The sequence below is a fragment of the Copidosoma floridanum genome, unplaced genomic scaffold (assembly GCF_036245765.1).
Source record: "Copidosoma floridanum isolate Cflo_tuat_1 unplaced genomic scaffold, Cflo_Japanese_pri ptg000021l, whole genome shotgun sequence".
Classification (NCBI taxonomy): domain Eukaryota; kingdom Metazoa; phylum Arthropoda; class Insecta; order Hymenoptera; family Encyrtidae; genus Copidosoma; species Copidosoma floridanum.
The window spans coordinates 8,938,165-8,959,438 of NW_028321898.1; the positions used below are offsets into that span (position 1 = coordinate 8,938,165).

General features: G+C 41.5%; 1 long non-coding RNA gene across 1 annotated transcript in view; it reads left to right on the forward strand.

Moving 5' to 3' along the window:
• LOC149374114 (uncharacterized) overlaps nt 1-21,274 on the forward strand; it is a 98,255-nt gene that overhangs the window by 21,748 nt on the left and 55,233 nt on the right. The window contains exon 2 of the long non-coding RNA XR_016293203.1: nt 16,865-16,894. This is a non-coding gene — a long non-coding RNA (uncharacterized LOC149374114). The remainder of the gene's footprint in view (nt 1-16,864; nt 16,895-21,274) is intronic.

Sequence of the window (21,274 nt, forward strand, 5' to 3'; positions counted from 1 at the left end):
CCGTAGACGACTTTCTTACTGGCGGTGATAGTGTGGAGGCAGCTTGAATTCGCAGGGATCAGATAATTCAGCTGCTCATGGCGGGTGGTTTTCCGCTGAAGAAGCACGTATCAAATGATCGACGTTTGCTGAAAGATTTGCCTCCGGACGACCTTCTCCGCCCTGACTGGATGCACTTTACTACTGACGGGCCCGTCAGTGAGCTGGGCATTGCTTGGGATCCTGAGGCGGATTCATGTAGATTTGCTGCTCCCAAACCAGGCAAGCCTGAAACTCTAACCAAACGACGCGCTCTTGCGGAGATGGCCGGCTTGTGGGATCCGGTGGGCTTGCTAGCCCCTGTTGCCGTCTCGGCAAAGATGATAGTTCAAGACTTATGGAGAGCAAAGCTAGCTTGGGATGAACCTTTACCGACCTTATACGCAACCTGCTGGGCAAAATTTCGATCAAATCTGGCTGACATTGGCTCACTCACTTTGCCGAGATGGTTCCAGTTAGCCCCGAACATTGGCTTGCAGTTGCACGCATTTGCGGATGCAAGTTGACGGGCCATAGCTGCGGCAGTGCACCTCAGAGTTAAGCGGGTTAATGAGAGTTTCATCGTGAGCCTTATCAGTGCCAAAACAAAGCTTTCTCCCATCAAGAGCTTGGTTCCAGCCAAATATTCGAGGGCCAGGATGACCATCCCACGCTTGGAGCTGAGAGCCGCTTTACTAGCCACAAAATTGCTCGGGATGGTAGCTACTGGCTTAGACGAGCCAAGCGATCAGCATTTTCTATGGAGTAACTTTAGCACCATGGTGGGCTGGCTAGGCTCAGACGAACCAATCGGCAACAGTCTAGTCAACAACTACATCAAACACATTCAAAAGCTCACTTCCCATAAGACGTGGCGTTACGTGCCCACTGGCGAGAATCCAGCTGACATCGCAACCAGAGGCGCTTCACCTATTGAGCTTCAGTGGAACTTGCTCTGGTGGCATGGCCCACCCTGACTGGCGTTCCCCCCTGATTCGTGGCCGGCTCCGCTCGATCAGCTAAGGCCTTCCACTGTCTTAACTGACTACGAAGAAGCTCATCAAGTTACTGTGTGTTCAACTGTATTAGAAGCGCACCGCACGCTTTTTAAGAAGTTTTCGAGCTTGTGCCGCCTTCTGCGGGTTCTCGTTAGATGCCGTTGCTTTGCGCTGTGACAGGAATTTTTCGGCCAGGAAAACAGCCGTCCCGAATTCCCTCACAAAGAAAAAAACTCGCTTACTTACTCCTCCTCGTCCCTCTTCACTGGATTCCTCTCCTCCGGGAGGTCTGCCGCTGGTGCTCGGCTCGGGAACGCCGAGCACTCCTGAAAAGAAAATAGAAGGGGACTTCGGGGCACCAACTACAAAAAAATAACTCCCTGGTATCACTTTCACAGCACATGCACTATTTATTCTCCCTTCTCTACTCTGTACAAGTCCCACCTCTCACTCTCTCTCTCTCTCTCTCTCTCTCTCTGTATAAATGTAAATATATATATGGTTCCAATGTCCTCGAGGTAGATGTCCTGGGTTGAGCGACTCCTGATCGTCCTCCGCCGGCCTTAACCTTTATTCGGTTGGCGGTGACCCGTACCTTAATCTCTCACTCACACGCACACGCTCGCACACAATCCCACTCACACCTCTTATCTCTCGATGGTCCCTCGCAAATTCCCCTTTTTCCTAGCCTCAGCTGCTTTCTCGTTACACTCAATCCTGACCCCGCTCTTCTCAATCTCTTCCTCTGCCCTATCACTTCCCTATCTCTCACCAATACTTATATTTAATCTACTCTGCTCTGAAGATTCTCCCGTTGTTGTCTCGCGGATACTCGTCACTATTCTCGTTTTCTCTCTCTATCGTGGCTGCTATAATTCTCATTGACTCTGCTCTCTCTGATGGCTCTCGCGGTACTACTGCGTTATGGCAGTGCACTTCAACAGATGCGCGCGCCCCTCCCGTGTATACGAAAAATCTCCAACACGCCTAAAAACCGGTAAATTATTGGAGGTTTCTAAAAACTAGGGAATTGACGCGGCCGCTCGGTGCTCACACCTTTCCGACTTGTCACGAGCCTTCGTCTCTCTCTCCTTCTCTACCTTACAGACATGTTCACCCAATCATATAACACACACTTTCAATCCCTTTTCTGGTCTTCGGTCCTTCTCTCTCCTCTGGCTCGTAGTCCGCGGCACCGAGAACATACATTAAGAATGTGTTGTAAAACGATACATATGTAAAATATATACTGTATCATAGGACTCGGTAGCCGCCAATGACTCGCCCAAAAATATAGGTATATAGTGACGTGATAGCTTCAGCTACCACGTCACAAACCCCCCTCCTAGGCTACACATTCCTCCGAATGTCTAAAGCCGTCTACTATTGGCAACTACCTATATAATTAATGAAAGACGCTTACCTGGGATCTCTCCCCCGATGACTCCTCGTTCCTCATCTTCGGGGTCCCCTGGTTACCTGAAATAAGTAATTATTAGTCTAGCCTGGGGTTTTCCCCTATACAAGGTCTCTCTCCTGCCTGTCTTTTCTAGTCCTAGTCCTGAAAAAATAAAATTATTCTCTCCTTCTCCGTTGGCCTTAATAGCTCTATTTCTTTGGATCTTTCTTTTTTTTCTCTATATCTCTCCTCTCTCTGGCCCTCTGCGTCCTCGTATTCCATTTTCTGGTCCCCCTCAACCTCCTCCATCCCTGTGTCCTCGGCGACCCACACCTCTAGGGTGATGAGGACGACTTCCGGGAAGTCCCGTCCAACACCCGCTGTCTAGTGGTGGACGGTAAATCGTCGATGTGCTCGACCAACCGCAAGGCTGCTTCTAGTTGACCGCTACGGGAATGAAGGTCGTGCCTCCTCGAGCGGGATCGGTGACGTGGATGCCCTGGGCACGAGCCCCCCCTTGATTTCGAAGAGTGGGTCCCCTCCTCCTGTCCCGATTGTCTCCGAGACTTCCTAACGTCGCGTCGATCTTGCCTCTCCTTTTTCCTCTTTTCCTCGATCGCCTTTTCCTCCTTCTTACGACGAAGCTCTCGATCTTGGTCCTTCCTTCTTTTAATATCTTCCAATCGCTTTTTCTCGATCCTTCGCTTCAGTTCCTTGTGATACATTTCTACCTGTCTTAATTCTTCACGCCTCTTTCTCTCTTCCTTTTTCCTCTTCCTTATCTCTTCTTGAGCTCTCGTCTCGTCCTCTTTTTTTCGGGTTTTTTCGGCCATATACTTATTCCACTGCTCCGTCAATCCTCCTTGGCTTTCCCATTCTCTCTTTCTCTTCTTTTCTTCGGATTCACTTATCATTTTGCTCTGTTCCGCTCTCCTCTTCTCTTGCTCCAATATTTCTCTCTTCTTTTCCCTTTGCCCTTCCTCTCTCGTCTTCCTCTGGTGTTACATCTGTTTTCTCTCTTGATCTTCTCTTTCTCTCTTCTCTCTTCTTTCTTGATCTTCTCTTTCTTTCTTCTCTCTTCTTTTTTGATCTTCTCTTTCTTTCTTCTCTCTTCTTTCTTGATCTTCTCTTTCTTTCTTGTCCCTCAACCTATTAGCTTGCCGTTTTTCCTGGCTCCTTCGCTCTTCTTCCCGGTTATGTTCCTCCCTTCGATTTCGTTCCTCTTGGAGGCACTGCTCATAGGCGTTCATCCTCCCCTTCTTTGCTCGTTGCTCATCCAATTGTTTTCGCAGGTCCGGAAGTTGCGAAGTCTGCTCTCCCCTGGTTTTTTGAGTTTTGGCGTCCTTCCATTCTTCCCTCATCGCTTCAGCTTCCTTCGCGAGATTTTCCCGGCAGTGGTCTTGGAAGCGGTGGGGGTACTCGCCATGATGCAGAGGTGGACTTGGCTTTCCTTCCCTGGTTAGATCTAGGCGCGCGGCCAGACCAGCGACCTCGCCCGGGTTCATTGTGGCCTCTCCTGCCCTCCTCTTTCGCTCTTGCCGTTGACGCTTCTCCTCGGTCCCACATCGAGGACAATCCTCGATGTCCACCTCCTGACGCTCACAGTTTCGGCAATGCTTCACGGGTGGCCTGGGGCACTTGAGCGCGATGTGGCCAGGCTGCCAACAGTGGAAACATCGGAAGGGTGGGGGGTCTAGAGTGGGGTCAAACGGAATGGGCAGGAGGTTGCCAAAGGTGGTGCCCACCGTCTTGACCTTCGTGGATCCCCTCGACGGCTTCCCAACCGCTCGATTCGGAGGGGGGAATGCCTGGACCATCTTGATGACGGGTCCCTTCTTCAATCGGGTTTCAATGACGGGTCCCTTCTTCAATGGGGTTTCCTCCGGGATGGCCGCCAGCTTTCCCGGTGTCCTTGGTTTCGGAGGGGTGGGGAAGATTACGTCCCAACTCTCCTCTTCCTCGACGAAAAATTGATTGTGGGATTGGATAGGGACATAGGTCCGAGAGGCCTCCGCCTCCGTCTCGGTCATAGTGACTTCTTCGGGGTCCCGGGAACTATCCCTTTGGTCCGCGATCTCTGGTGGAAGTTCCTCGGGGAGTGGGGTTTGGGATACGTTCCTTCGATCCTCCTGACTCGAGCCCTTCTCCTGAGGTCCATTAAGGGTGACGCCCTCGCTCCTTTCCAAGCCCTGAGAGGGGGGCCACCAATATCTGCCGTGGATTCCTGTGGAGACTAGCCACCCACACGAAGGCTTCGTCACCGTGGTGGTCGAGGTAGTGTGGGTCTTCCACATTCCCATATGGCTCACCAAATTATCGAGCTCTCTCTCCGGGACTGGGGGACGAGGGAGCCTCGGGTCGGGTCCCGGGGGAACTGGGAAGGGGGGGTGGATCTCGGGGTTGGAGTCCCCTTCACCTTCGCCCGAGTTAGGGAGGGGTTTGCCCTAAGCTTCCTTCAAGTCAGACACTTCCTTGACACTCTCCAATGACCTGCCCAATTCCTCTTCTAGTCCTTCATCTAACAACTCTACCAGTCCATAGTCCTCCTTCTCCCAGACATCATTTCCCCTCTTTTTCTTCTTCGTTCTCCTTCTTCCTCCTCTCCTACCTTTTCCTTCTCTGGCCCTCTTTCCTTTTCCTTCTTCGCTACTACTCCAATGCTTCCTCCTCCCTCTCCTTTCTGATCGGAGTTTAACAGTTTCTTCTCCCTCTCCTCACTTATCTCTTGGGGATCCTCTACTGGACCGGGAGACGAAAGCTCTCTACGTTCCATATTCTGATCTTCCTCGGACTTGCTGACTCTTGTCCACCTGTACAAAGGAAATTAAAGAAAACCAGGTTATCCTATCCTTATCTCCCCTTCTGTTTGTTGGCCTCTCTTGGGCACTTATCTTTTAAGTTCTGACACATGAGCTTCGTTGAGACCGTGACTTTTTTTCTTCCCCTCTCCTAACACATAAACCGTCGGCGACTTAACCTCGATTATCTCGTAGGGCCCTTCAAATTAAGGTGCGAGTTTCGCCGCGAACTTTTTTGACGCGTCAGACAAGGGGTGGGTTCTACGCAGTACTAAGGTTCCTACCGAAAATCTAACATCTTTTTTGTTCATATTAAATCGTTTCGCTTAAGTCTCCCTCGCAGTATCTATGTGCTTCGCTACCAGATCCCGCAACGCATCTAACCTCTTGATCCTATCTACCCATGCTTCTAGTCCTATCCTTTCAATCGTCTCAATGGCCTCTATGTCTTTCCGTAAACTCTTCACTGGTCGAGGGTGTCGGCCATAGTTTAGATACGCAGGTGATACCTTTGTTGTGGCCTGGGTTGCTGTATTTATAGCGTGCCTAATCTCGTGAAGGTATTTATCCCAATTCCTATGATCCTGTCCCACAAATATGGCAATGATAGTTTTTATCGTCCTATTGCTGCGCTCAACCAGATCCGCCTGTGGATGGTACGGTAACGTAAACACGTGTTTAACCCCATATTCCTCTAGCATCTTCCGCATCAACTGATTGTCGAACTCCTTTCCATTGTCTGTGAGGAAGAAATCCGGAGTTTCCCATCTAAATAACACAAGTCCTTCGAATGCTCCCACTACCGACCTCCCGTCGGCCCTCCTTAGAGGTTTCACCTCAATCCAACGAGTAAAAAGGTCTTGGAAGACTACCAAATATTTGTGCCAGTTCTTGCTAGGTGGAAACTCCATAAGGTCGGCCACCACCACGGCCCACGGCCTTTTCACTATTCGCTTCCCCATTAGTCCTACAGCGCCGGTTTGCGGTACCTTATACATCTGACACTCGGGACACGCTCTAATAAAACTCCTCACGTCGTAATACATACCTCTCCAATAATACTCTCGGGCTATATGGTCGTACGTTTTCTCTATTCCCAAATGTCCGCTGGAGGGAAGGCAATGTGCGTCGTAAATTACCTTCTCCCGGGACTCGGCTGGTACTACTAGTCTCCAGTTTTCCTCCGGAAACGCGATAGGATCCAGTAAAGGATTGTAACGATGCCTATAAAGTTTATTATCTTCGACTCGCCACCCTTGGAACTTGTAAGGGGCCTCGCTTATTTCCCTAATCAACCTCAAATACTCGGGGTCCGTTGTCTCTTCAAATGCCCCTATCGCCATCTCCTCCTCTTCGTATAGTCTGGATAGAGCGTCTGGTACATGATTTAGCGCCCCCTTTCGATGGATTATTTCGAAACTTCACTGCTGCATCTCGATCGCCCATCAAGCTAGTCTTCCTGTGGGTTCTCGCAAGTTTCTCAAACACTTGAGCGCTGCATGATCGGTGATAACGGTGAATTCGTATCCCTCCAAGTAGGGACGTAGCTTCTTATTGGCCCAAATCACTGCCAAGCACTCCTTTTCTGTGGTACTATAGTTCCTCTCCGTTGGTAAAGGGACCCGACTCACATATATAATGGGATGTTCTCCGTCCTCGTTCGATTGAGTGAGTACGGCCCCTAGGGCATACACGCTTGCGTCCGTTTGTAACATGAATAGCTTTGAAAAATCGGGCCTCGCCAGCACCGGAGCGGTAGTGAGTGCCCTTTTTAGACCCTCAAAGGCTTCCTGCTGGTCTTGTTCTCAGATCCACGACTGTTTCTTCCTAAGTAACTTGACCAAGGGTACCTTGAGCTCTGAATCACCCTCTATGAACCTCGAATACCACCCTACCATTCCCAAAAACCGCCGCAATTGCTAAACATTCTTCGGCTCTGGATAGTTAAGGACAGACTCTACCTTTTTCTCATTCGGCCTCAACCCCTCATTATTCAAAATAAATCCTGAATACGTTAACCGTGGCATGCAGAACTCACAGTTCTCTCTTTTTACTTGTAACTCCTCTCCCACTAATCTCTCTAAAACTAATCTCAGATAATATTTGTGTTTCTCGTAGGTATCGGTAGCCACAATTATGTCATCTAGATATCCAAACACCTGGGGTCGCAACTCCTCTCCAAATAATATGTCTATCAGACGTTGAAATGTCATCGGCGCGTTGCTTAACCCGAATGGCATTCTTTTGTATTGCCAGAGTCCTGACCCTTGCACGGCAAAGGCCGTAAACTTTTGACTATTCCTGGCCATTGGTACCTGATGATACGCCTGCTTCAGGTCCACTTTAGACAAATACCTGGCGTCGCGCAGCCTGTCCAAAATAGTATCCATGCTAGGCATAGGATGTGCCTCCCGCTTGGTTACCTTGTTCAAATCCCTAAAATCTATACAAAACCGATATGTTCCATCCAGCTTTTTGTGTAAGACGGGTGCTTGGCAATAATCACTAGCGGATCGCTCTATTATTCCCTCTTGGAATAACCATTTGACCTCCTCGACAGCCACCTCATGCATCTTCGGAGACATCCTTCGGTATGCATGAAGTATGGGTTTGTCGACCGTCACTTCGATCACGTGCTCCATGAGAGGAGTCTTTCCTAAAGGTTTCTCAGCTGATCCTAAAATATCGTCTACCATTCGCTCAATTTCTTCCCGCTCCTCTGTCGAGATTTTATTTATCCCAGCGCATTCAGCATGGAGGATGCCCTTGGGTGCATCCCCCACACTCTTGAACGAATGCCAATCACCCTCGAACACTCGAAACATTTCTTGGCCCAATCGAAGATCCATATCGAACATGTCCTGGAAATCCCGTCCCAGAATTATGTCCTGGTTGATATCAGTGACTGCCCGGACCTGTACCTCTCTCACGTGACCATCAATCTCGCAGCTTATTTTTAAAGTTCCTAAGACCCATGAAAACGTGGCGTTCACGCTAACGATAGCCGCGTTGATAGGTTTCAACCTATTTCGAAAACGTTCGACCAGTCTGGGTCCTACCAGCGACGATTGTGCCCCAGTGTCCAGGAGAGCGCTGTATTCCTGGCCCTCTAACACCACTGACAGATAAGGTCGATTTTTGTTATTTGTACCCGCCACATCCTCTCGCTGGATCTCTTGGCCGTTATTCCCTCCATCCTGATCCTCTTTTTGCCCACCACTGACGTCGGGAGGTGTAGTCTGATAACGGCCCAACGTTCTGTACTTTTCCCGAAGAACTGCGTCTGAGCTTGATTCTCGAAACTGTTGGTCCTTCGACTCATCTCCAAAAGCCCTATTGAAGAAGTCCTAAAGATCTTCGACATCGATCTGCTGTGGCTCACCTTCCTCTCGGGCCGACCCAATCCGCTCTCCCATTTCTTGTCGCTTGATTTCCCAATCTGTAGTCGTCCTGACGTTTTCTAAGTTCGGCTCGATGACTTCCTCCCTATAACGAATTTTCTCCATTTTCCAGTCTTGTTCCCTCTTTAAATTGTCCACCTGAACATCAAAGTCTTTGTCTGGACCTGACACCTCTTTAGTGAACCACATTGTCTCATTCTTCTCATTCACTGTTTGCTTCCACTCTCTTTCCCGTGACTGCCCTATAGGATCGTCGTTCTTCCATGTGACCAGTGTTCTCTCTTTTTCCCCCACATCACCATTTTTATTCGGAGACCCCACCTCTAACCGCTTACTCATCCTCACATATTTCCCGGTCGGGTTCCCCTTTCTCTTACTTGGTAGCTCTTGGAGAGTCTTCCTAGGGACCAAAACTAATTGGCCATCTGCTCCCAAAATCCACGTTTTTTCGCTATCGATCTTCTGCCCCTCGCTCCCCTCAAATATCCACGAATTCCTTACTTCATTCTCAACCTCTCCCTTATATCTCGTCTCGATTCTATTCCCCTTTAATTCTCGCCCCAGACGGAGCGCGGGGTTGCAGAAGTTAACTCGTTTAATTCTGGCCCCCGCACGCCCCGTTTCCCATTGTTTTTCGCCAAAACGCACACTTGGGACAGTACGAGAAGACTACTCCTGGAGTACCACAAACCTGACACTCGACTGTTGGCTTAGGCTCGGGAACTAGAAGGGGACTTCGGGGCACCAACTACAAAAAAATAATTCCCTGGTATCACTTTCACAGCGCATGCGCTATTTATTCTCCCTTCTCTACTCTGTACAAGTCCCACCTCTCACTCTCTCTCTCTCTCTCTCTCTCTCTCTATATATATATATATGTATTTATATGTATGGTTCCAATGTTCTCGAGGTAGATGTCCTGGGTTGAGCGACTCCTGGTCGTCCTCTGCCGGCCTTAACCTTTATTCGGTTGGCGGTGACCCGTACCTAAATCTCTCACTCACACGCACACGCTCGCACACAATCCCACTTACACTCCTTATCTCTCGACCTTTCTCTAGTGCCCTACACCCTGACACCACCACTACCCACGACTACACCCCCTTTTCACGCCTACACACACTCACCCGCGCCCGCTCAGATCGTCCCAACACTATCCCGTATACCACCCGGTGCACTATTTACAGCACACTTACCTCCTGGTTATTCTTGCAGGGTACGACTACCTGGAACTCGTCTCACTCGTCGTGACGGCTCGGCCGTGCTCTCTGCCTCGGGCCATCTCCGTTGTTCTTGCCCGATGGTCCCTCACAAATTCCCCTTTTTCCTAGCCTCAGCTGCTCTCTCGTTACACTTAATCCTGATCCCGCTCTCCTCAATCTCTTCCTCTGCCCTATCGTTTCCCTATCTCTCACCAATACTTCTTTTTAATCTACTCTGCTCTGAAGATTCTCCCGTTGTTGTCTCGCGGATACTCGTCAATATTCTCGTTTTCTCTCTCTATCGTGGCTGCTATAATTCTCATTGACTCTGCTCTCTCTAATGGCTCTCGTGGTACTGCTGCGTTATGGCAGTGCACTTCAACAGATGCGCGCGCCCCTCCCGTGTATACGAAAAATCTCCAACACGCCTAAAAATCGGTAAATTATTGGAGGTTTCAAAATACTAGGGAATTGACGCGGCCGTTTGGTGCTCACACCTTTCCGACTTGTCACGAGCCCTCGTCTCTCTCTCCTTCTCTACCTTACACACATGCTCACCCAATCATACCACACACACTTTCAATCCTTTTTCTGGTCTTCGGTCCTTCTTTCTCCTCTGACTCGTAGTCCGCGGCACCGACAACACACATTAAGAATGTGTTGTAAAACGATACATATGTAAAATATATACTGTATCATAGGACTTGGTAGCCGTCAATGACTTGCCCAAAAATATAGGTATATAGTGACGTGATAGCTTCAGCTACCACGTCACAGCGCTCTTAGTTAAGAGCCGAGTAAGATCTTTAAAACCCCTTTGCTCAAAGGAACGGGACAAGTTTCTGCTGGCCTATCGGGCTCCGAGTAAAGCTTACGAGTTGCAGAATGCATTCTTGGACTGTGCGAGAGCGAGCCAAGCTCACTAATTTGCCGCCGAGATTGACACCCTGAAGAAGAGGAAATCGATTCCATCATCAAGCCCTCTTAATCGTCTGGACAAATTTCTTGACGACAACGATGTGTTACGTGTTAGTGGCCGTCTCCGACACTCTCCCTTGCCCTTTGACGAGAAGCACTCTCTAATACTGGACCACGCATGTCATCTCTCGCGCCTTGTTGTAGAATGGGCTTATCTCCGAGCACTACATGGCGGCTTTCGTTCTACCTATGGTCACGGCATGTGCCGAGCGTGGATCACTTGTGGTGACGCCATGATAAAAAAGTATGTCCGCAAATGCGTCCTGTGTGCCAGATCTATGGCTCAACCCATAAATTAATTTATGGGCTATTTGTCAGCTGCTCGCGTGACGCCACCACCATGGCCATTCAGTAAGACTGATGTTGACTACGCTGAGCCATATCAGATTCTCCAATTGAAGGGGCGAGGCATTTCCTCTTCAAAGGGCTATGTTACCATTTTCGTCTGCCTCCGCACGAAAGCCATTCACTTGAGGCTAGTCGGTGATTTTACCACAGCAAGCTTACTCAGCGCTCTATCTCGTTTTGTCGGCTGGCAAGGAAAACCGAAAGAGATCTGGAGTGATAATGAGATGAACTTCCATGAAGCAAATCACGAGCTTCGAAAATTGATGGAGGAGGCCGAACACAGTTGGGATTCAGTGGCTGAGAATCTCGCAGCGGAGGGCATCGATTGGCACTTCATCCCTCCTGCGGCTCCTCACTTTGGAGGGCTGTGGGAGGCGGGCGCCAAGTCCATGAAGTATCACCTGCTCCGAATCGCCCAAATGAGGCGCATGACTTACGAGGAATTCTCGACCCTGTTAGTCGAGATTGAGATGATTCTGAATTGCCGGCCCCTTGGTCCACTCGTCGGAGACACTGACGATCTGGACGTCCTAACTTCAGCCCACTTCCTCATAGGAGGCCCGCTTACTAGTCTGCCCGATGCTGAGCAAGACGACAACTTGGATCGCCTGTCCCACTGAAACCTAGTTCAAGGTGTACGCGTTGCTTTCTAGTCTCAATGGGCTAAAGAATATCTAAACACGTTGCAACAGAGGGTGAAGTAGACGAAAAGGCGTAGAAACCTCGCTGTTGGTGACGTGATACTAGCCTTGGACCCCACGCTCATTACATCGACGGGCAAACGGCCTCTCGGTCGTGTGATCGAGGTCATCCCGGGTAACGATGGTTTGGTGAGAGTCGTCAAAATCAAAGTCGCAGCCAAGGAATACACTAGACCGATCGTGAAGACCGCTCTTCTTCCGATACTCAAGGAGCTAGTTAAAGCCTCTGGCGTTTATAAGCAGCTTGACACTGCTCTAATGGTGGGCAGCGAAACATCGATTTCACGGTGGGCAGCCAAAGCTTAACTAGGAGAAATTGTCTACAAAAAATTCGTCCCAGGAACGAGGCGGGCGGTATGTTCCGTCAGCAGCCGAACATGTTGTGAAATTAGGTGCGGAGAAGCGGCGATAGCAGCGCCGGAAGAAGAGCTGGCGGACGAATAAAAGAAGCTAACAGAGAGAGAAGAAGAGGAGTCGGGCAGTGAGCAGAGTGTCGTCGACAAAAATGAGTTTTTCCGTTGTTCTTGCCTAATCTGTTGTTTTTCTTGTAATCATGAATCTCCTCGTCTTGCCTTTGCACTGTGTAAGTAATTTAGCTTAAAAAAGATCCTCTTGTAATGAAATAAACCTATTCTTGCGTGTCAAAATAAAGTGATGTTGTTGCAAGTTATTCTCCCGAGTCCAGCCCGCTCCCCGATCCGGCAGGCTCTACCGAGCTGCTGGATTTTTGCACAATAAACGTATTTACCATTGTTATTACTTACTTGAAATTCACACCACATTCTTATAAATTACTTTTTTATTTTAATGCCATGAAAAAAAATTACAAAATATTTTGGACTCTTTCTACTGGAGGGATCTATTATTATAAAAAGAATACCTATACTAAGTAAGAAGGAGAAATTTTAACCTATCTAGTAACTAAAAAGTTAGAGATCCCTCTTTTCATGCATAAAGTTAATAAAGTTAGGAGGAATTTAATCTAACCGTGATGGGGGCATGTCCTTCGCCCCACATGCCATGTCTTTGATCATCATGGAAAGCCTATATCTAGGTGGTAGGGGTTCACTGTGAAGGGCCAAAGTGTTGCAACAACTACTCACGTGTTATCTTAAATAATCAGAAAAAACATAAGCTGTTATTAATTAGACACACTTATATTTTTTCTACTGACAAAAAAAAGTAATTAGTCATGCAAGTCACATACATTAATTACGCAAAAGTTCAAATAATTTATATTATATGTTTGCCACCCTTGACATGACTTTCGGTATCAATACATATAATTTACTTGATTGACTAAGATGAGAGAATTTATTTTTTTTAATGAATTCCATAGTTTATTAAACTATATTTTCTACTATTTATGTGTGTACACCCACAACCACACGTTATAAATGTAAAAAATAACGTTCAGTCGTATATCTACTTTTATTTATAAAGACACCATACCCAGTGTCATTGTATGCAACTCTGGAGAACTCCTCATCACACATTAAATATGAGACTACATTATATATTTGAATCAGAACACCATGCTTGCAGATACGCATAAGTTAGTTGTAACGATTCAGAACCATGAGCAGCGTCAATAGATCCTTATTTACCTGAACTGTGATTGACCCTTATGTAAACCCTGGTACATATGTACAGACGGATAATAGATAAATTTTACATTTATAATGCTTTCATTTTAAATAAAATTATAAGCCTCATTTACAATTAATCTGGGTAATATTACAGAACACATATTATTTGAGAACCAATACCACAATTTTAAATCAAAACGCTGTGTTCATAGCTGTGTATAAGTTACTCTTAACGCATAAAAACGATGGATAGTATTAGTTGATGTTTATGTACCTGAATTATGAGCAGCCCTAATACAAGCCCTGAAACACTTGTACAAAAAATAAGTTATATTTCTACTCATCGCTTTTTTCCATTTTTATTCAAAGATATAACAAAAAAAAGCAAATGATACGCTTAGATAACCCTTATAGAAGTAGTATCTGGACGATTTTTGTGGTGAATTGGTAAATGTACAAACAGTTTTTGTTTTAGTTGTTCTTGTCAATTTTTAAGTATTTAATGAGTGTATGACGATGGCCCAGACGGAAAAAAAGATCAACTCAAATTTTGCCTTTAGAAATAACAATGAAAAATCTCAATTAAGCTTCTTTTCATCTGTGCCGTCAATGAGGACAACGATTGAATTAGCATCGGATTCTAGTTGTCAAATCCTAACCCAAGAACTAAAATTTTGTTAATAAGAAAAATAGCTTTTTAATACATCTAAATTTAAAAATGTATTTAATAAAATACTCCTAAAAAAAACTTTTAGCAAATGTTTGGTAATTATGAACTACAATTTTTGTACACAACTTATTAGACAGACTACGTGTATTTTTTTTTTTTTCAGTTTTTTTTACAAATTTGGTACAAATAATATCAATTTAAGCTTATAAAAATAGAAATTGTTATTATCTATGAATGTTATAATCATAAAACTATTTGTATTAAACCGTTAACCACAGCATTATTGTAGCACAGATGATAAAGTACATTGTAATGCATTAGAGTTATACCTTATTTGGAATTGTAAAGTATACATTGAAGAAATTTTTATGACTAATAGATGTAAATATAAGATTCAAATTTACAAAGAAATTTTTCTAATGGAATACTAATTACCTTATTGTAAAGACTACGACGAAAAAATGTATGTACAACCATCTTTGAGTTTCAGGTTGACTTTAGAGTCAGATACTTAATTACAAAAGCTTAAAATACACACCAAATTTTCTTATAGTACATGAAACAGTAATAACTACTTGTGAGTACCCATGCATCAGGACGAACAAGAATCTATTTATTATTAAAGTAACGTAATTAATTTCTTTAATACTTACAATCCACATAATAATTTTTTTGTACATTTGACAACCCCAAACTCATTTTCAGTGACCCAAATAACAATATAAAAATATAAGGCACTTATATTCATGGAGTTGTTGTAAGGGTGTGGATGATAGAACTTCGTAATTTAAACCTGAATCTTTTGATCTGTGACTATAATAAGCTTAAAAATATTATGCAGTATGACGTATACGTGGAAATAAAAGAAAGCGTTTTAAAAGGGCTATAGTGTACGTGTAAATGGTGAAATTTTGTAATTTAAACATTATATTGACGATAAACGACTAAAATAACAATTAAAATGCTATGTAACATGGTGTACATGCAGAAATCGTAACAAAGTGTGTTGATAGGGCTCTAAAAAGGGTGTGGATGATCAAATTTTGTCATTCAAATTTTACATTTGAGCTCAGTGACTCAAGTAAGTATAAAAAGTAAGTGTTATACGACACATATAAGAAAATGAAAAAAAAATTTATTAAAGGGTGTAAATGGTCAGTTTTTGTAATTTAAGCACGTAATTTTGTTGTTGTCAGGAATCTAAAAAAACATGAAAATAGTACTTAACTAAAAATCAAGCAAATGGATTTCTAGAAGGATCAAAACACCAACTTTTTTTCTGAAAAATTTCTAACCACAACTATGCCTACAAATTAGCTAAGATTAAATTTTTTAGAAAATTTTTATTGTATCACTTGAAAAATAGTGTCAAGAACAGTTTAAGCTTTTATTCATAATTTTTTCGAGTTATTTTAAGTGAAATTTTTGCCATCAATTTTGTCTATATTTTAACAAGGTTAAATAAAATGGCATTTAGACGAGTTGTAGAGTGACTTTCAGTATATAAAAGTGCATTTGAAAAATGAACCCTTGTTGGCTAACAACTATCTAAAGGCCAGATTTCAAATGAACTTTTGTTTGTTTTTACAGCAGTTTTGCAACAAAATAATAACTGATATTTTTTTAATTTAATCCTTACGTTAAGAATAATAATAGCTATTTTTATTTAAAATTTCAACTCTTCGTATTAATTAGAATACGATTTATTAATTTTTAAAATCAAAGTCAAGAATAATGGTTTTTTGCAATTTGCGAAAACATCACACAGCCAGTTAAATCCGATATGGCTCATCTTTTTCGTCTTTAAATTGCATTTTTCTCCATGGTACATGCTTTATTTTACTTTTTTTTTCTTCTGTGTAATAAAAAACCTATTTTGTACATTTCTATTAATTTTTGGGGGCTTTTCCCTTCATTGTTGGCTGTTTTATTTCAGTCCAATGGGACGTTTTGTCTCAACAACTTGATTCAGACGCACTTCACGTTAGTTTAAAAATTTTTTGTATGGCGTAGGCTTAAAAAAATCTGTTTAATACTTTATTTTGCTACTTGCTAAATATTTCATAGTTTATTTTTCTCTGAAGGGCTATTCATCTAATGTAATACAGTTTTATTCGTCAGCGTAAAGATGAGATATACTTTATTTTCACTAAAAAACAAAATACTATCAAAAAACTGTACTTTAACCATACTAGCTGTTATTTATAAACCTTAATTATTGGATAATAAAAGGCTTCTGTTAGCCAATTTCTCTCATTTGTAACATAGATCATAATGTTTAGGATTCTCTATTTTTAGCATCCCTGATAATATGTGCCAGTGTTGTAAAAAGAAATTTACATGCTGCGAAAATTATCGTAAAAAGCTTTCATTGGATCAAACCAGAATTTCCATAACAATTTTCAAACCGTATTTCTTAGAACGGGTGAATAAAAGGATTGTTATGTGTATTAGATTTTTAGTATGACGTATTATTTTGCAATCCACACGTAAAATTAGAAAAGTAGTTTAATATTCTTGAAGCTTAATAGAGTATCAAATACTCACATAAGAACCATACATGGAAAAAAAATAAATTGCACCTTAGAATTTAGTACAATACAGTTCTTGTATTATAATTTTGCATTAAATTTCACAGGCCAAACAAAATTACATGAAAAAATACATGAAACAATGACAGCTACATCAAACATTTATGATACATATTTCAATAACATTTTTTTAATCCTACAATGTGTACTAATGTTGTATATCTTTTTCAGTTAAAAAAGCTAGATATGCAGGATTACAAGGTACGTACAAAAGTAATTATAACTTAGTTTACATTTACGGAAAGAAATTAGTTTAAAAAAAAAAATTGATAAGATGGGTACAGTCTTTTTATCATTGAAAAATAGTTCTTCAACTTATGTTGTGTACAACACTTAGTATGAACTTTAGAATTGCTATCAGGTAGAGTTATTTATAATATTTCAAGCCTTAAAATATGAGTAATATGATAAAGGTAGAGAATATAGTTGAGGTATCTGAACCCTTTCTAAACTAAGAATTTGTTATGTTTTTTGAATAAAATATTTTTGCCTTACAAGGTGCTATTATTTCTTTTAACAGGTAGGATTGAGATCATATAAATTGAGAGTTTCATCGTTTATGAAATAAATTCTCTCACTGTTAATCATATTTTTGTAAACTATTTTCCACTTACTTAGAACAAAGCTAGTTAGCTTTAAAAAGATTGAATGCTCATTCCTATGCCCTTGATGCCAGCGTGTAAGTTCAACATGTATATTGATACCAATACCCAGGGAAGTTGTGCTGAAAATTAGGGAATCAGGGCATTTCAAGGGCGATGCTCGAGTACGTCGATGGAATAAATATTAAAATCCACATGTTGTGTTCTTTTTAAATGAAAAAGTAAGAAAAAAAGTTGGAAGGTTGAACACAGAATACCGGGATGAGGACCAGTCAACGACAAAGGGGAGCCAGGGCACTTTAAAATAGTTTAAAAAATGCAGGGTGAGGTAGTCCACAAACAAAAAACAAGAGATACGAAAGAATGAAAGCTTATATGTAAATATTTGTGATTCTCAACGGTTCGTTTGGTAAACACGTATGACCTTTTTACATGTAACAGGTGTAACTGAGTCATGGGAGCTTTAGAGCTGTTATTTCTGTATAGTTAGACTTGGCTTTAGCAGAGATGAACTGCCACATTATTAAATAAATAGATACATACATACACACACTTACACAAACACACAAACAAATTAAAATTCTATATATGTTGACAATATGACAATAATGTTGATAGTCAGCATAGTTCTTCACGTTCTTGGTATACATCCTTAAAACACGTTTAATTCACTTGAGTCCCACTCCATCTATATATACATATATATATATATATATATATATATATATATATATATATATATATATATATATATATATATATATATATATATATAGGTTGACTAAGGGTGACTTACGTGGACATTTAACGAACCCTTTGCAAGTAAACTGTAATAATAAAAAGCAAAGAACATACAGACAAACGTATTGCACGAATCGTACGCCAATCAGAAAACGATACTAATGGTTAAACTATCCAAACTTACAAATAAGCAAGTTTGGAGAGCTTAACCATTATTATCGTTGTCTGATTTGCATATGATTCGTGCAATACGTATGTCTGTATGTTTTTTGCTTCGTATTATTACAGTTTACTTGAAAATGGTTTTCAATATAGAACAAAAACGTTGTACACATTTTTCGGAATCGAGAATGAACTTTTGGACAGTTTGCCATGAAATTCATTTGTTTATTGTATGCCTTTACTGCCATTAAAATCAAAGTTAAAAAAAATTGCAGTAATTAGGTTATCATGAGGCATGAATAAAGTGCTGCTCCATTAGTTGACGCTCGCCAAACGAAACAGCTACCCCTTCTTATTTGGAGGCAATAAGATCTTTGGTTGTTGTTTACAGAAAATCGCCAGTGCACTAAAAATAAATCAAATTTCTATTTTTAGACATAGACTCTCCAAGTAAAAAAACAGCTGAAGTTATGAGAGAGGTGATAGATAAAAGCTTCGCATAAAATAAGCACCTTTAAGATAAAAGACCCACGAAAAGAGCCCCAGAAGGTAGAGAAAAGGCTCTAACTCTACTAACTCTACCAGTCAAATAAAGATTACGGTCACGAAGCCAGAATTATTTAATAAGTCCTTAAGATAAGAGTAATTAAAAAATATGTTTTAAGAGTATTCGAAAAAAATAAAAAAAATAGTATGCTTTAAATTATGAAATAGAAAAGGGTGGAAATACTTCTAAGGTAGATCATAGTTAAGATTTCAAAGAATAACTTGAAAAAAATGGAGGATAGTGATGAAATATTACCATGAGCTAAAATTAAAAAAATATTGTACAATCTTAAATATATTCTAGAAAATGGATTCATCTTTTATTTTTTAATTAAATTTAATAAAATAGTAAGAACATGTGATGACTTTTCTTGGATGACTAAACTTTTTTAAATTAAAATTAGATGGGCTTTTTTCAAAGCTATAGTTGTAAACTTGCCAAATGTAAGAGGTATGCAATTCAAAATAAAAAAACATGGGAATACTGAGCATTTTATCAACTGAAATCCTAAATTCTATACAGCAAGAAGCAGCTTTAATAAAAGGCTAAAATGCTCAGAGCTATGCATGAACTGCGAAAACAAAGGCCATAAGCGAGAAGAATGCACGAGAATGAAAGCTACGTGCTACAAGTGCAGACGATGAAAAGGCCACCTAGCAGCCTTTTACTCCTGTTTTGAGAGACAGTTAGAATTGATTAATGTTACAAAAAGGTGAAACATAGACAATTCTAATAACTCCAACAAGGGTGGTTATATATTAGGCATGGAAGATCCAAGCTCAAATTCTTGGAAATCATCTAATCCTAAAAGGTCAAAGCTAGAAAGAAGTAAGGACGGAAATTTTTTTTCTTTTGTAGAAGAAGGGGAGATGCCTTGATACATACCACAGGGATAGCAGTAGCGTGTCACTTTGTAGATTTTTCACAGCCTCAGTGAGAAAAATTGACTCCAGTTTCTAGAGATGCCAATCCTTTTGAGTTCTGACAAGTATTTGGGTTCTCTAACAACTGGCACCCATGTCTAATGCTCCTTAGTAAGCTGCACAATTTACAAACGCCACAACATGCTTAATGCTTGCTGCAAAGTAAATGTACTCAGCACAGCCTAGGTCCACATTAGACTTCACCTCCCATCGAAGCTTCTTCGTTTACTTGGCGGCCCTCTTATCCTGCGCGATAGTTATCTCCTGTCTTTTTTTCGACATACTACAGACATGACGAAGCAATCCACAGCCCTTTTCTTCTCTGATTCAAAGTACCGCAGAGATAATATTGGGAGTAGTGCCTCACCAAACCTGTCTACTGATGGCCAGGGACATAGGTAGGCATTGTGGTAGAGACCACACTCACAAAATGCAGAATTAAGATCAAAGAAAGCCATCGGTCTAAGATCTAAATAATATATAACATAGTAAAAGTCAATCAATTCCCCTTTTAATAATTAATAAGTAGATAGACCTATATAGTTAAGATATAAATACAGGATTTATATGATTCCTGGCAAACTCAGGTGCACCATAACTAAAGACTAATATTAGACTAATAGTAACAACGATGGGTAAGATAAAAAATTTTAACATCAGGTGTACAAACGATAATGATGAGGTGATAATAAGATTAAAGGAAGAAGGTTAAGTTATATAGGTTACACACTAGACAAGAAAATATTTAAACTAGAAAATGTAATAAATTTTAAGTCACTTGCTTAAAATTTATATGCCCTGAGAAATCTAGCATACAAAGGTTTAAGAATTTACTCCAACAAAGAAAAGAGAGATATATTTGACCTAGCATGCAATCAGTTACTTTTGTCGGGATCACACAAATTTATGTACTGGACTATAGAGACAGAAATAAAAGTGTTCAAAAGTAAGAGAGTAAACTATCTTTTATTAGATGGATATATAAAGCCTACTTAACTAATACTAGATATTCATATCTGACCATGAAAGCAGTATTAGACAAGTTAGAGCAGATGACAATAAAAACATGCATTTTGGAACAGAACTTAACAAACCGTGGTCTAAAATCTATAATTTTTGTGATACAATTTGTGATAAAAAAATAAACCATTTAAAGGACTCAGACAGAAAAGACACTGAATTTAAATTTGATACCATAAATATAATTTCACTAAACTATAACCATATAGCAATGCTTCGGCATGTTAGATTGATACATACATTTGTGAAAAATTGACAGAAGTCTTAACAAATATTTTCCATGATTAATGATTTACAGGATGCAAAGTTCAATAAGTCAATTTAAGAACGAGAAGTTTGCAATGTTTTAAAGCTTACTAAATTAGTTTAAAAAACCTTTTTAACAAGTTAGACACAGAGAAATTTGACTACTTCAAATAATTGATGCAGATACCATAAGTCCCATAACTCCAGTAAGTTGTCTCAAAGAGTATACATTTATCTTATTATTTTTAGATAACTTCTTAGATGTAGTTATTGCCTGTCTAATAATAAATAAGACGAAAATCGATCACTGTTTTGAGTAGTTATCAAGGCTCAGAATTAA